Below are 17,976 nucleotides of genomic sequence, written 5' to 3'. Positions count from 1 at the left end.
CTGTGAAAGTCTTTTAAGAACTCTGACATGTGTTCCTTCATTCTTCTCTTTGATTTCCCTCTAAAAGTAAACAGAATTATCAATTCACCTTTCCTTTTATAGATACATTTGTGCCACTACATAAGGCTTCTACCCTACCAGTGAGAACTTTGAACAACGACAAGAGAAGATGGAAACTGAACATACATAGATTTGGTAGATGTGTTTGTCTCTAAACATTTTTCAGGAAGGAAGGAGTTGAAATTTGTGAGATGTGGCACCACTGCTCAAAGAGCTATCTGGTAATTGCACATGTTTTTCATAGTCTTTTAGTTTTGGATTATCTGGCTTTCAGAATTCTAGACTCTTCGCATGAGTATGATGTAAAACTATGTTCTTACCAGACAAAGAATACACAGGAATCTAGAAATCCAAGTTTCTATTCCTTGTCAAACTGTAGAATGGTCATTCTTACTTGGGTAAATCTCTGGACCCTTAGAAGACAGGGTCGTATAATCTACATAGATCATCTCCGGCCAGTCTGATGAGACTATGCCAACTGTCCATAGAAACAGCCCCTCTTTTCTACGGTTGGAGCCACAAGGCCACCTAGCCTCCTACTGCATTCCAGCTCCACCTTTGGCAAATATGTGAAAAGAAAAAAAAATGGAAATGTTGGGATTTGAATGGAGTGCATTCCTCCACCTGTGACATTTAACCATCTGATAATGTACAGAGAAAATTATTGGTGTTCTAAGGCAGTGTGGCTGTGTAATTTCTCTACATTTGCAATTAGAAATATTAAATATTTACTTAGCTATCTTTCAAAAGCATGATTCCAGGTAACTATTTGTTCATTAGCTATAATGTCATCCTTGGATATATAGGAAATATAGATAGTACGACAAATTCATCTGTAAAGTGCAGAAGAATATGCTGTCTTAAAATATGCCACGTTGGTACATTAAGTTAAAATTATGGCCATTGTTTCAGGCTAAGGCCTTGTACTAGGTCCCAGAAGAGCCAAACAAATCAAAATGACATTACTCATGCCAAATGCTGCAGTACTAAATTGAAACATGAAAAAGACAGATAGATGCCAAAACAAAGTAGCTATTTCTGAAAATGACAGATTCGAGTTTATTTGGTTCACTGTATTAGTTCCCCATGGTTCTAACCATCACAGAACATAACTGATGCTACCTTATCATTTTCCCCCCTATGGCTCCATTTGTTCCTACCTTCTAAGGCTCACTGCTCTATCTCTGCCCCAGAGATGCCCTTATTCTGTTGTGTACAATGAAGTCTGGGCTAATGGTGAATCATAAATAAAAGTGTATTGGACTTATAACTAAATTAGTATTTTTGTTTTTTGACAAACATAGAATTATTTTGAGCTTAAAAAGAATCTCAAAAAATAACAGGTGTAAGATGGATACCATGACATTCCCTTTTCATTTTAAAAGTAGGGGACAAAATATGTGAAAGCTATCCTCCCTAGAAAAGGAAGAAGAGACAGTCTGATCACCACAGATAGATGGACAAGACCTACTAGATTCTTTACAGTAGACTTTTAAGAATTATTTTATCTTCCTTTATGTTGCCCTATATTCTAGTAACTTTTCCATAATTGACTCTTCTTGTGCTACCCAGTATGTAAACAATTAGGTGGCATCATTTCTTTGAGTTTTCATTTTCTTTTAGAGGCTCCAATGTACACATAGAAAATTGGTACACTTTTCTCCCTGTTCTTTTATTTTATGTCTCTTTCATTCTTATGCCCAGGTAGAGATACAAGTAGGTAAATTTGGGACTCCCTCATGTGTGCTACATTCAAAAACTGCTTCTAAATCTGTTTAGCATAAAATTACCAATACTAAAAAATGTTTACCTGTTTAATCTTGTGTTAAGCAATTAAATCCATAAAATCATATATTTTATATACTAGTTTCATGTTTTTATCTCTAATATATTTATTAAAAATTTCCTCTTGGAAACTGATTGAAGTTATCAAACATTTCACCAGAGCAATTCCAAGCATATTTTGGTAATCTGTATGAACCTCAAAGTTTACTAAAGCAGATACTTTAGAGAAATTTTTAGAATTTCATACCAACTTTAAAATTTGTTCCTAATTCTATCCTTTAAAGTAATTTGAAATTTAAATCTGTCATATAAAAACTTAAGATTGTTTCTCAAGTGAAATATTTTAGCTAATCACTTTTCTTGAGGATCTTGAATATTATTAACATTTTGTAAGAATAATTTGGAAAAAAAAGCCCATTTAAAACCAATGCAGCTTGATCCCCAGTCCCTCATGCTGTGCCAGCCACACCCTCAGGGCTCCTGAGCCAGAGTCCAAGCGTGGTGCCACGCCTGTAATCCCAGCACTGGGGAGGGTGAAAACAGGAAGATCATTATGAGTTCAAACTGTGTAGTGAGACCCTGTACCAAATACATAACATTGAAAAAGAAAACAAAAAAATTTTTGAAAAAATGCAGCATTCAGTTAGTCTTAAATGAACATTCTTCAGAAATTTCAGTTTACGTGAACTAACACATGTACCCATGTAAGCCCAAAAGACTATTTTCCTCCTCATTTAAGAGTAAATTCCATTTTGATGGCTTTCACATCTCCTCAATATACTTAGGTGCCACAAATGGTACTTCTAATAAGAAATATAATACTCCAGCAGAGGTTAACAACAGCAATCAACTGATTATCCTGGTGGGTTCCTCTGGGGAGAAGCAGAGGAGTGGTGGATGGAGGGAAGGATCGAGTCCACCTAAATTTGCTATTATTTTCTCTGAGCACACTGCCAGACTGCTGGGTGTGAGTTGGAGTTACATACCTTCAATTACCAGATTCACATTTAACACACACATATCACACAGATGCCAGAGACCAAGTTCGAACACATGATTTGTTCTTTCCTGGGAAACTGGCATTTCTCCAATATTAGGTATCATGTCTGTTCACAAGCAGATTTACCAATCTGAAAGTCATACAAGTATTCATTGAATTCTAACCAGCTGGGAGGCAAAGTTCTTGCAAAGGACTGTGTTTAATTACTGACATGACTCACATAGAGGCTTGTTCAGTAGGCAAGGTTATTTATTTAAATGCTTGGGAGAACTAAACATACTACTTCAGATGTGACACTGGTAGAAGGATAGGGAAGTGAAACAATTACACGAGCTAGTCAATATTGTGGCATATTACACCCTACATTAAGTACTTTAAATTTACTTCCTTCGCAGTTGAAGATTTTTTTTAAATGAAATCAAACTCTCCTTCATCTTTTAAGATGATTTGGGGTAATATTGGTAAATGGAAAGTGGGATGATAGCTCAGAAATGCACACACACACACACACACACACACACACAAATAACTGCAAAAGGATCAAGATAACTTACTTGCAACTTGCATAACTAGCTGTACAGTTTCCACAGATTCACGTTTACTAACATCTACCAAGTAGATGAGATTCATCCTCATACACTATACCCAGAAATTCTCATTAAAGTGAGGTAATCGAAATATGATGCCATCACACCTACATCATTCAAGAAAATTATATTTTTAAAGTTTGTCAGCCAGTACACTCAGCAGCCAAAATAATTTCTTCTTTATATAACTCTTCATTGATCCTAATTTCTTAATCATGTGCATAGTCACTGAGTAAGAGCTATGCCAACTTCTGTGAGTGAGTCCCAGTGCCCTTATACTTGATATTTTTTTCCTTCCTTACTACAGTTTTCACTTGCAGTATGAAGCACTGCTCTTCGAAGCACAATATACCGATTCTTCTACTTCTTTATTTACTTTGCATTCAAATTTCAGTCCACTGACACAGGGCACCCTTCTGGCAAGCCTTACATCCTGAAGGCTGGCACAGTCAGCTTCTTTAAATCCCGTCATACCTTCAGAATATGCAGCTCTATAATTTATATCTAAGCATGAAAAACACTTCATTCTTTTGCATCGCCTTCTCACGTACTTCTCTCAGTACTAAATTATCCCATTCTTCCTTAGGAACAACAAAACAATTTCGTGCTAAGACACAGAAAGGTTTACACTCTTACATTGGAACAAAAGACAAAGATACATGAAGTCATAAGAGGAAAGCCTAAATCCATGGTTAAGTGTGATTTATGACTCCACCTTTTTAACTACACAATAAGATAATCCAATGAACAAGTGGAGCTTTTAACTAAGGGATGCTGAATTGAATATCTCAAATCCCCAGATGTACTTGTTTAAAACCACAAGCAGTGCCGTGGAGCTGCCTGCTGATTTTATAATCAAGGATTTGAGAGCCACAAATTATCAAATGTTACCCACCATCATTATATCTCTCCACTGAACTAGTTGATAAGTACACATCATTTTGGTCATGGAAGGATACACAAGTATAAAACAGAGGACTTATCTCACATTACTGATTCTACTTACAACAGACTTGCAGACTAAAAGGCCAAGGTATCTATGCAGTTTCATGAGAAAGGGAAAATTAATTTTATACTTTGCATGGATCATATCTAATACAGTCTATAGGTTCAATAGGGAATAACATTAGTATTCAGACTCCAGAATAGGGAGATACATAGGAGATTTCCTAATAGTAAGAACTGAGAAAAAAGGCACATTCTAAGTAATATTTAAAAATTTTCTTAACATTATACAGATCTAGAAAAATATGAGTTTATGCAAGTTATTCCTATTTTCAAAAAGATGCTTAGGATCCATCCTAGGGTACACATGAGGCTAAAAAATGCTGATATGATTATTTGTATATTGTAAACTGCTAAACATAATATAAGTCTACAAAGATGTTATTCCAAATACCAGGCTAATGCACATTTTTTATTTCATCCTAATAGTAAAGCAAATAAAAATTCTAAAAATTCTAAAACCATATATGGTAAATATAAAAAATTCTGAAATTAATTTAAGTTTCTTTCAGTATTTTCAGTGAAGAAGTTCAAATGGAGTTTATTCATAATTTGCTTTTAGTACATCAAGAAGCTCCAGAATCACAAGTGATGGGTCTAGTAATTTTATCATCTGTTGTTTTTTAACTAAGACACTTACCTTGCGTTAAATACTTCTGAGATAAGAAATCAATATCAAAATCTACCATTAAATATTTTCCTTCTTAAATTTCAAAAAGCTGCTTATTTGACTATGTTGTTATGCTATGATTTTCTGAATGTAATAATTTATGGTTTTTATTTTCCATATTTCTTAACAGGATAGTAATTTCTTGGGGAAAAAGTTCAATGCACTTTTTTCAAAATCAAATCCTGCACACTGAAATGATCTCTTATCTAGAATTTTTAATTTTTCAATTAAATATTCTAAATTTAATGTTATGATTTATTCTACTCAATCCCCCTATATATTATTAAGTAAAATAATCTTTTTAAAAATTAATATAAGCTACCTATAAGCACATCTGCATGCATTATTAACTTTAAGACACATGTCTAAAACTAAGCACATGTAATACACAGCAGAGTAATACGTCAGTATATTGTTTATACCAAATGATGTCTCCTAATAGAAGGCTGGAAACAGATTGTGCGAAGTAGCAGATAACTGCAGCCTGGATTCTAAATTCAGTTGTCACTTCAGAAGAGGCCTCTACTAAGCAAGAGCAGCAGAGAGGCAGAGAGGCAGGAGGAGAGGTGAACAGAGGGACAGGGTGGTGAGGGGAAGCGAGTATAGAGAGACCAGGAGAAAGGAGGGAGGGAGCGAGGAAGGAAGGACGGAGGGAGGGACAGAGGGAGGGAAGGAAGGAAGGAAGGAAGGAAGGAAGGAAGGAAGGAAGGAAGGAAGGAAGGAAGGAAGGAAGGGAAGGAGGGCAGGTGAAAGAGACAAATAGAGATGGAAAGAAAGAATCCTAGTGATTTTTGTTGAGCACTACAAGAATTTTGCATTTTACCCAGTCCCAAGGCAATTTGCAGAATGTTCCAGGAATGGATAAAGATTTGAATGTAGTATTCTCAGATCCTAGAGTCTCCTAACCTCAAAGAGACCTCAGAGACCTTGTATCATTGTACAGGGGGATACTAAGGCAAGAAGAGGCACAATGCTTGCTAGAGGCTTCCCAGAATCCTCAACAAGATGAACTGAAGCTTCTGCTGCTGCATAAGATAATCGTTGCAGGTTCACTTAGGTGATCTGGTCAAGGCATGCAGACATTTACAATCATCCAGAATTATTGGGGCTGTTAAGTTCATTATTTTTCACTCAACCATACACACTTTCTCTACTTATTGCATAGTTTCCAGCACTGCATTATTTACTTCACAATCACTAGCCACCTCTCCAGGGAGGCAAAGTTCCAACTGCGTGCAAAGCAGAGCTTCTAGCTAGTGTTACTGAGGACATTATGAAGTTTTCTTTGTTGCTATCCTAGAGCTTTGGGGACACAACAAACAGTTCACCAAGGGACCAAAGTCAACAGTGGCAAGGGGCACTGCTTGGCTCATGTGTCCTTCACGGGGTTTTTCTACTTTGTTTAACAGCAGCCAGCATGTTCCAGGAGCTGAGGTGGCAGTGTCCGTGGGCAGCACAGAAGCAGACTGTTACGTGTCCACAAGCACACACGGACACGCTGTCTTCATGTGGAAAATGCTGTCTTCATGTGTTTTAGGTCAGAAAAGCTGACCCTAAAATAGGCCCTGGAGTGCTCAATTCACACACTCCCTTTTTTCAATTCCCTTTTTAACTAAGTACAGCTAAGAAAACAACGTTTCAATTTTTGGAAAATAATAAAAAATACTTTAAGTAATAAGAGTGCATCGTGTATCTTGTAGACACCTCTCTGAGATTTGTGTTTACAAGCGTTCAAAATATATGAGTTCCTGATTGACATGATATTTTTAGATGTTTGAATATTAAATGCAAGTCAAACTTAGTTATCTCAGGTAATACTGCTCTACAGCAGGCAAAGTTGATGCTTTTAGGAAATACGTTTTGGGAATCTGACAGCAAAAATGGAGTTCAAAAGAGCTAGTGTTTACTAAGTAAGGTAGGCACAAATCAAATATTTATAAAGAAAAATATACCTTAGTTATTTCTGCTATCCTCATAAAACTGGATCATTTCTTACACAAGATCACATACTTGCACTATTCAGAAGACCCTCCAACACTTACTTTAAAATATAGCAAAGGATTCCTGAGAAATCACCATAAGAGTCAGCTTAGTCTTGAAGGAGGCATGATGGCATTCTTTTGATTAGGGAGAACATGATCACCTAAACCACTTGCCCTTAATTCAGATTTTAGCATTAGGCCATTGAAGAAGTTTCTTTCCCTGAAAATGCACTTCTTAGCTAGAACGTTCCCAGGGCGTTTTGCTGTGCAGAGGCCACAGACCCTAAATTCCCATTTTTCTTCTTCTGGTTAGATTTAAAGTGATGCTTATTGGTTTGTTATCTTTTGTCCTCCAAAGCTCAAGCTCTGAGAATACCTCATGGGGACTATTATCTATTTTGAGTCTTCTTTTTTTTTTTTTTTGCTTTTGCTTTATTTCTCTCTAACAAATCTAATGAGCACAGATTCTGAGAGACAATGTCAGACTTCACATCTGTGGTGTTTTTCTGCCATGAGACTTATGGCTCATTCAGGGAAACCCTTATTTTTACTCTGGAAATTAAGGGATCCTCGGGCTCCATGGAACCAAGGTAGAGTGCTTGACTCTGCTTTTTAGGTGTAACTGATTTCAGGTTCACTTTAGTCTATACCAGCTTGGACTACTTGTTCATGTGGTTGAAGACTTTCTTGCAATCCTATTTTTATAACAGCTGAACTGTTCTACTTCCAATCTAGGAATAAAAGTGTAAATTACATTTAGTTTAGGGAAATTTGGAGAGAAAAATCCACAAATCTTTTCATATATTGATAGCAATCTTTAATTTCTCCAGGGCATTGATCATTTGAAAAGTACCATGCAAACATTACTAACAATATTAAATTCTAATAGGATTTTCATGCCTAATTCATCTTGTATGAATTACAAATATTAAATATGACAGATTGCATTGGAGGATACATGAAATACAAATGGACCTACATTGCAAGATATATTTTGGCCTTATTAATTCATGTTACTTGTTAAAAAGCGGTGTATTCAAAAGCAGTATTATACTAAAATAGATTTTTATCTTTAGATATTGTTCCATTGGGTGGAAAAGGACATAGAACTTACTTTGCAAATATTCCTAATAGTCACTCTCTGCCTCTACAAAGTTTCTAAACAGCCTTCAACTGAAAACAAGAGAAACTTTCCTGCTCATGCATTTCTTAGTGGCAGCAGAGAGCAGCAAAATAAGCTCTTAATTCTGGAAATACTGACACATGCCTCTTTTACATAGACATTCATATACAATTATATATATATATATATATATATATGTATATATATATATATATTCATCTTACTTACATTTTTCTTGCAATAGCTAGAGTACAGGGAAGATGAATATATCCTCTAACTGTCCTAGGCTCCACAGATAATGCAACCATGCTCTGAAATTAAAAGCCAAGCCAATATTTTTTAACTTCCACAAAAGCGTTCTGAAAGAAAACTTACTTCCCGGTGTGAACCAATTATATAAGAGATCTGACAGGAGCAGCAAGCTCGTGCAGATCACACTGTCTCAGCAGCCTGATTCAACAACGGGCAGTGGAAGAAAATCAAATGCAGCTGGCAGAGCCACACTCACACGAAGCTGTAGGGAGAAGGGGTGGGGGGACCCTGCTACTTACAGACTGTGAAGTCAAATGTCCCAGTTTCGCTTTACATGTTACAGCAAATCAAGCAGAGGTGCAGCTCGCAGCACGTCCCGGCTTCCACTCCCCTCATCACCCTCGCAGAGCAGGCCCTTATGGATGGCTCAGGCAGCTGGGAGATAATGGGACCATATTCTCAGCTGGGACTAGAGATGCTGAACCGCTCGCCGCTGCGCGCTGCATGGCTCTCCGCCAGCGTTCATCAAGGAGGACCCAGCTTCATGGCTGTGTTCCCCAAAGGATCGACGTAATTAGTGCATAAATCAAAGACGCACACCAGGCGAACAGCACACATCTCTAACTGGCTCTCCTCATATCGAACTTGATTAGGAAATCAAGTTGGCTTTCCGATCCAATGTGTTCAGCCTTTCAAAAATGCAGAGACTTGTGCAGCTGTTTATAGATTTCAGAGGAGGGGTGGAGATTAAGGCTTCTTTCCCAATGGGCAATTTATGTAATTCCTCAGCTACAGAATATAATTACACCGGTTGTTTGGCACATATGGTGGGCTTGCCCTATGATTTGGTTTGCCTGTTCGGGTTCAGCTCTCAGGGAGGCTGCAGGCTGCAGCATTCTTCCCACTGTGGGTTTTATACAGTGTGTATGTGATGTTCTTTTGAAGTTTAGTTTTCAGGAGACAGGTCAAACTAGTCTGGGCAGGGGCGTTTTATAACCCTAAAGATGTACTTCACTGAGTACTAAAAGTCCAGGGCATTTAACGCACAGAGTCTCAAGGTTCTCGGGACACCTAGGATTCTAAAAGTAGCTGGTGATGAAGATTCCGGTTGCGTAACTTAAAGGACACTTCACTGTGTCTGCATGGTGATGCCGCCAGGGGACATAAACTACTTTCCTGTCGACAGGCTTGTTTTCGCAAGAGAGACACTTTAGATCTGTGAATGTGAATATTTTAAAATGGAACGTGTATTGTGCGCTTTAGTGAAATGGTGCTGTGCTTGCTTCTCCCCAGGTGTGCTACCTTTGGTCCTCTGAAGACATTTGTTTATGTAAATTTGACCTTAGTTAAACAAGTCTAGGATAAGAACAGAAAATGTTCTATTTCTGAAAAATAAAAAGAGAATCCACAATAAGAATGACACCACCGTGATTATTTACAGTTTCACCATACATATGCAAGGCAGTGAGTGAAAGCCGGCGTCATAAAGACAAAAAACATTCAGGGCATCAGAAATCTGACTTCTAATCCTCCGATTGCTGCAAAAACATGTGGGCAACAATATGAGATTTCACCTCTCTGAAATTTGGCTTTACTAGTTGTAAAATAAAGAGTTTTGTCTTAGGACTCTGGGGATGTGGCACGCAATTATTGTGGGATTTAGGAAGAGGACATCCAATAGGAGGGTGCTTGTACCTTTCACTTGCAAACAGAGTACTATGAATGGGGTATGCATTGCTGACCAGCCTGAATTAGGGAAAGGGGAAATCTATTACTTTTAGGGTTTCATGATCCAATGATTGCTGAACAGTGTTTTATAGTGTTTGGAGTTCTGTGCTCAGTAACTGTGAATAAATTGTAAACACATACAAGGAAACAAAAAGGAATTTGTGGCAGAATATGGTTTTATCTAATTGTTCATAAGCCCTGTCTACCTGATTGAATAAAATGCTTAGATGAACAACCAACTTGTGTCTTTATGCTACCAGTGACCACAGTATTATGTTTGGGAGGGAAAAGAATATTTTTATATTTAACCTGAATTGTGCCACCTTGTTTTCTTATACTTCTACTATCCAAAGACAGAGGAGACTTCTAGCCATGTGTTTATTTTTATAAAACTATGCATCATGAGGTAAAGACAATTTAAATCATTTTTAGCATTTTGATTCTGGTAATAGGAATGAAAAGGGAAATAAAGCAACATTTTATGACGTCTTTCTCAGGAACTACAAAGTGTCGCAAAGATGCATAATGGACTAAAGGATGCTGCCAAACTCTTTTCTGCCTTTATAAGTTCCAAACCAGACCCATTAGTTAATACCAACACCAAACAGTGTCAGGAGAACAGAAGTAACCTCTTAAAATTCCACTATTTTTTAAAATTTCCTTTGTACTGATTCAGCATGTTTTTGCAAGTGTTTTCACTCTATTTCTTGTAAGGCAACCTGTTTGTTTTCTTTTCCTTGGGTATTGCTACAAGTTGGCAGAGTTGTAAAATGGCAGAAATATCATGTTTGTTATTTTTACCTGGCTCATAATTATTGAGATTTTAGCAGCCTACTTCATGCAGCTCATGTGAGGTGCTGACAAAAATAGGTTAATTAAATAGCATTATTGCATCTCAGTCATATTAGCAAACATATTTCTGAAGCAAATGAAAAGAGGAGCAAATTAAAATACTAAAGAGTTTATTCAGTGGAACAGTCTAAATAAATAGTTTAATTTGCTCTAAGTTCTACTCAATCCCTGTTTGCCTCCGATTCACATGTGATTATGGTATGTGATAGATTCATTTTGACATCATGTGATTTGTAGTTGTTCCTAAGGGTACGTGATAATTACTAGATTAAAAAATTTCTAACTTCTGTCATTTCTTCATACATTTCTCCACTGAGAACTACCATTGAAATGAAGTGATTGATAATAAAAGCCCAAATCTGGTAAAGATCCCTCTTAGTTTAAGACTATAGCCAACATTAAAATCAAAATAAGTACAGAAAATAGAGGCGGATACAGACCAGCATGACTAATAAGTACAAACAAACTTGATATACTGCTCCACAATATGTCTAATGGAACTGCAATACATGCAGAGATTGTTTTAGCCTTTGCATTGGAGTTGTAAGGGATGGCCACTCTTTTGGACTGCATGACATCTGCAATTTCTTTTTCTTTTCCTTTTTTGTTTTTTTAGTACAGGTTCTACAGGGTCTCACTGCACAGATCAGTAAGAATCGTAGTGATTCTCCTGTTTTCAGCCTCCCAAGCACTAGGATTATAGGTGCACGCCACCAGGCCCAGCCTCAGCCACCATCTCAGTGCACCCTGGGGGTGGGACCAGCACTGCAGGCGGGATAGAACACTTGGTCGGTGTACCTGCCTAAGAAGATGCTTTAGTCTGCTGAGCTATCTGATTGCCCTGGAATCTGCAATTTTAACAACATTTGTCAAGACTAATAAGAATCTGGGGAGTGGGATCCCTGAGGTCTTTTTCTTGCCATAATATAAGATTCAGCAAGTTAAATCAAGCTTTAAGCCTCAGCAAATCTAGGGACAAAATGATAGGTATGGCAACAATTTCCCAACAGGTTGAAGCTTAATCAATATTTTTAAATGCTTTGGAACCTTCCACAGTAAGTCACCAGATGTGCATACAATTGCTAATTGCTTCTTCTAGAAAGTGATTATATTTTCCTGTCCCTAACATCTCTCAGTAAAAGTCAGAGTCAAAAGCTGAGACAACTATGACATTTCTCCAGCTGGGAAAAAAATTTCAGAAGAAGGGAATATTTCAGAAAATTGCTGCCCAGGGCACCCACTGGAATGACAATCTGTGGAGCAATGACTAAACCTTCTTTTCCAGCCAAAAGCAATGGAGCCCGTAATAGAATATTCAAGAAGTAGGTGAACATACGGATGTACAAGAAGACAGGGGCCATGATCAATACTAACAAGTAATCAGATTCTTGTAATGACACCCACAGAGATTAGGCTCACAAAAATAGTAAGTCTATAAAGAAAATAGTTCACTTAAAAACAAGACATCAAATTGCTCTATGAACTAGATTAAGAATTCAATATGGACTAAAGTGCCTGCTTAGGCAGACTCAGAGACCAGGGTTCCATCTCTGACCTGCCATGCTGGCCCCATCCCTGGGGTGCGCTGAGACAGGGATTGAGACTGAGTGTGGTGGTGCACAACGGTAATTCCAGGGCTTGGGAAGCTGAAAACAGGAGGTGCACTACAAGTCTGGTCTGTGTAGTGAGACCCTGTAGGCCCTGTATTAAATACAAAAAAAAGTTAAAAAGAATTCAATATGCCTTAGTAGTTATCTGTGATGAAAAGCTCAGGAATATGGAGTTATTAAATTAGTAAAATATGACCTTTAATTTTAGGTATGTGTTTGGCTTGAGATGAAAACTTGTTTTGAGTAGTATTCCTAATTTATTTCCTGGAGTAGATCTGATTTATATTTAATGGCTAAGGAGCACAACCTCATTTTCTTATCATACAAGATGTAAATAAAAATCCTCTTCCTCAAGAAATTCTCCTTTCCTCCAACATAAACAGAAAGCTTTCAAAAACTGAATATTGGTTGGTACAATTGAAAGAGGGATCCAATTACTTCTAAACATCCTATAACACACTGGACAGCTTCTGACAACAAATATGCATCATTTCTAATATGGCAACAGTACCATGTTTAAGAAATCCTAATCCAGGAAGATCAAGATAGGATTTTATACTTAGAGTGTTTTAAAATTGAGGATGATAATAAATAAATAGCTAAAATAGTATCCCCTTAGAAAAATTATTTGCAGTAAGTATACTAAACTGGTTCATCTTAGAGATTACTATGAGTTTCGGAGTAGCATTTATAAAAATCACCATATTCTTCACAATAAGATGTTCAAAAGCCAATAGAGTACCATAATTTGAAGTTTATCATTACAAAAAAACATGGGACTGAAAACCAATAACTAATGGTAGGATCACTAAGCAATATAGTGAAGACAAACTGCATATTTGCCATGCTCTTTTCACTAGAAGATTGCTTCTTACAAAAACCAAGTAGAACTAAAAATAGGCATATCATGTCCCTCTATGGCTGCCACTCATTATGAACACAACTAGGAAAATTAAAGCCTTTTTTTTCTCTTTTGCTATTTCTGTTGGCTTCCCTAAATATAGATGGGGAGGATTTTCCTTATTCCCCTATTAGGACTCTGACTTACTCTTTCAGTACAGCCATAGTTCGTGTCTAATGTGAATATGATTGAATTCATGGATTTTTTCACTAGGAAATCAGTTGTTAGGCTGCTTTTATTTACTTACACGTATTATTGAGCACCTAAAAACATTGTCAACCTAAGTTATTATAAAAAGAAATTGAATCTCTCAGCATCTGCCTCCCGTACACACTTCATGCATTGATACCATAGCTCCTACATCATCCTGTCTGGCTCAGAAGAAGTGTACTGCATTTCTCATCATCCACTAAGGTCATTATTATTTATAATCAGCTTTTTCACTAATGTGGCACCCCATGGACTCATGCGCTCTGGGGCTAAGCTCTTTTGTTGGCTCCACGGAGTGCAGAAGCTACAGAGAAGACCAGGGCTTTTCATTTCATTCTTTGGCAACTTCTTCATAAAGAACCAAAGGGCTTGTTCAGGTTTTTGCATGAGGAAGGTCATAGCTAAGGTTTGTTTCTAAAGGGGACCTCCCCACCACGGGATGCGTTACAGATGCCCAGTTTAAGGAAGAATGTTCTCCAGTGAAGAAAATGATCAGAAGTAGAGCAAAAGAAGGAAAAAAAAGTTCTCTATTTTCTAAGATCATAGTGTTATGTACGAACCTAAGGAGCATTGATTAGAATGAGCAAAACCTATATTAGTAAAAAATAATAAAATTTATTTACCTCCAACATGGTTTGAGAAAATAAGCCAATGTTTTCCCCCAAATGATGGCCAGCTATAGAAAAAAAGGCTAATTTCAGAATCCATACAAATCAGATAGTCATGATGGGTCAAGTATTTTAAACACTCTTCCAAGGAAGAAAAATTCAAAACTCAAACTCTTCTATTCTCTTTTGTATATAGGCTACAATAACAGTGTGAACAAATGTCACATCCAGGAAAATCCAAGTTTTATTCTAGGAATCTGAAATTTGTGTAATCAATGTAACATAGCCACATAGCCATGTATGACTTTAAAGAGTAAGTCTATTCTTATGGTAAGTTATATATTTATGCAAGTAATTGCTACTTTAAAAGAGTTGGGAATATTAAATACATACTATAAAATAAACAAGTATATTAACTTTCAAATTGTAGGGGCAGGATTGATCTAATATAACACAGAATGTAATAATTTTGGGTAAGGCTATGTGGCATTCAGTTTCAATTTATCACCTGGAACCCTCACCAAAGTTTCTGTTTGTTGAAAAATTTCAAACAAAAACATTGAAAAAAATGATGCTGGGCCGGGGAGATGGCTCAGTAGAATAAGCACTTCCCTGGAAAGCGCAAAGGCTTGAGTTCAATCCCTGGTTCCACAAAATAAATAAATGAATAAATAAATAAAAACAAACAAAAACAAAAAAAGAAAGAAAAGAAAAGAAAAAATGATGCTAAGAGCACAAAGTGCTTTTGACCTATAATCAGTGCAAACATTTTAAAGTTTCCTTTCAGCTTTTACTCTCTTTCTCCCTGATCTTTCCTCTTTTTTTTCTCTATATAATGCCCATTATTTTTTCCTGAATCACTTTCAAATAAGTAGCAGATACTATGATATGTACCTAAAATTTACTGTAATATAACAACTATATAGTTTCTTTTGTTTTTTAAAATTAATTTTATTGAGAAACAAATAGCAGTGTGACAATTTCAAAACTGAGTAGTAGAACAGTTTCAATAATTAATTCATTGCATATTGTTGTCTTCATAGTGGTTATTCATAGTACAAGATGCAGACATGATATCCTGTCCAAACACTATTAGTAAAAATCATTCTTCTCATTGAATTAAGAGAAAGTAGCTATATATCTATCCTATTTTGTATATACAGATATAAAATGATCCTTCATTTTTATCTCCTCCTTTAGTTTTGTCAGAGATGGGTATTCTATTGCCATTTAAATATTGTAGGTGAGTGAATTCAGCAAAATAACCCAATATAGTCCAGTAGTCCATAATAGTATGGGGCCTGCCCCTTAGCTCAGTTGTTTAAATGGCTGCTTCAACAAAGCAACCAGACTCAGGTTGCTGTGGTTTGATCCCCACAACTGCAGCCAGCCAAACCTGCCCTGAAGGCATTCTGAGCTAGCCCCCCACCCAAAAAATCCTTCAAATATATAGTTTCTAAAAAAGAACATATTCACTTACATAAATACAATCTGCCAACAGGAGAAATTTAACACTGATACATAACTATCATTTACTGTGTAATATATACCCACATTTTATCCCATGATCCAATAACATCACTTCTAGTGGTGTGTATTTTTTTTTCTGTTTCTTTGATCCAAAATTCCAATTAAAGATCATGTAGTGACATTTATGGTCATGCCTTGCTTTTATAGAAAACAATTTTTCACCTTCTATTGCCCTTTATGACACTGGCATTTATAAAGAATCTAGGCCAGTTGTTTTATAGAATGGCATTCAACTTGAATTTTTCTGATTTTTCCTTCATGTTTAATTCAAGGTTTTTGTTAAGAATAATAACATAGGTGCAATTTTATCCTCAGTGCATTACATTAGGAAACAGGCACTGTCAGTTGGTTTTGTTGTGGATAACAGTTTTATCCCCAGATTTTCCTGTTATAGATAGAAAGGCACCATTTCACTTTTATAGCTGACAATCAGTAATTTCTCTTTTTTGGCGAAACCGGGGATTGAACTCAGGCCCTTGCGCTTGCCAGGCAAGCATTTATTCTACCAAGCCATCTCCCTGGCCCAGTAATTTTTCTATTAACATTTCATCTATTAGTCTTACCACATCTCCATGAATCTCAATTCAATCAATTTTTATAATGATGATTACAAAAACCCTAGATATTTATAACAAACCACAACCATCTGTATAATTAAGTCATTCTCTATTTTTTCCCCAAGGAACCCAGCCGCTTCCTGAGCCTTATCATACAGCACGAGAATGGCAATCGTACACGCCACTAAGAGAGCATTATATTTCTAAAGTTTCCTCAGAAGCAAAGGCAAGTGAAAGCCAGTCAGAGTACTTGCAGCAATTATCACATCTAGAAAAGAGCAGGGCGAGAGAAAATCATGAATGGTCATATTTTGAAGAGAAGAGGAAAATGTTCCAAATAAACCTAGGACTTCTTATTTGTGTCTAAAATTGAATAATGAAACATCCCTCTTGATATCTACTAAAGCTAAAAATACTACACTTATCAGATTAGAGTCACTGTTAACTTCTGCAGAAAGCACTTTATATTGAGAAGCTAAGGAGTTCCTTCCAGACACTTTAACTTGTACCCTTTATTGATTGTTAAACTGTTCTATTTTGTTACAGCATTTTCACCTGAAAATGAATAAAAAATGAAAAGCCCCAGTTGAAATCCATTCTACACAATGATTTCAGGTCTCCTGTTTCCAAATAGAAATCTGAGTGTATTCTTCTCTTTCGAAAACTACTTCAATGGATAGCTGTCAACTACCAGGTGAAGCCAAACGCCACAGAGTCATACGAAGTCCCTTATCTAACGACCTCTGCTAGCAATAGCCTCTGCTGCTCACTGATCTGTGCTTTATAGTCCACACCAGCCAGATTTTTCCTCCACTTGTTCTATTTCTCCTCCAGAAAATGCATTAACTTTTTGCTTGTAATAGTTTCTTTCATACTTACCTTCTTTATGAAGAAAATCCTTCCAAACTTCTTCAGATAGCAGTAAATTAAATATAGTTAAAATTCTGTAGTTTGATGGCTTAGTTTATTTGGATTCTCTATTTATGGTGTGAGCTGGAACAAGTTACCTGACTTCTCTGTGCCTGATTTCCTAAAGCGGGATAAAAATACTGCCTAGCTGGAACAGACGATGTGCGAGTTACATGAATTAAATCATGTAGAAATTTTAAAAATGCTTGGCACACTAAGTACCCAATGAATGAGGACTATAATAAAGATGGATACAATTCCTTCACAACCTTTCATTATAAAATTTTTCAAACACATGTAAGAAACTCTATGCCTCCTACCTATATGTTACAATTCCTATTCGACTATATCTGCTTTGCCTCATAACAATTCCCTCTGTATCCCTCTATCCTATGCATTCATCAATTCAGTAATGAGTATTTTAAAGTTAAGCACTCTTGAATCTATTCTCTCTCTTGCCGCATTGGTTACACCTATCCTTTAGGACAGCTCAAAGCCATCTCTTTTGAGTCCTAGCCCAGGTCCGGTGAGTGTGTGGAGAGCTTCCTGCTACCCTGCGCCGGCGGGACCAGTCCCAGCCCAGGCGCAGCATAGGCAGGACCCTCTC

At 36.7% G+C, this 17,976-nt stretch overlaps 1 protein-coding gene across 3 annotated transcripts in view; it reads right to left on the bottom strand.

Annotated features, from left to right (window-relative positions):
- Positions 1 to 17,976, bottom strand: part of Cntn4 (contactin 4) — a 1,063,047-nt gene that overhangs the window by 612,311 nt on the left and 432,760 nt on the right. For 2 of the 3 annotated variants that reach the window (XM_004629525.1, XM_023713311.1), the window contains exon 1: positions 8,764 to 8,959. The exons of the other annotated variant lie outside the window; for it this stretch is intronic. The gene's annotated coding sequence lies outside the window, so the exon portion shown is untranslated. Of the gene's footprint in view, positions 1 to 8,763; positions 8,960 to 17,976 lie in introns of those variants that run through there. 3 annotated transcript variants of the gene reach the window in all.

Source organism: Octodon degus, unplaced genomic scaffold, assembly GCF_000260255.1.
Source record: "Octodon degus isolate 3935 unplaced genomic scaffold, OctDeg1.0 scaffold00030, whole genome shotgun sequence".
Lineage (NCBI taxonomy): Eukaryota > Metazoa > Chordata > Mammalia > Rodentia > Octodontidae > Octodon > Octodon degus.
This window is presented reverse-complemented; position numbering and strand designations above follow the sequence as displayed.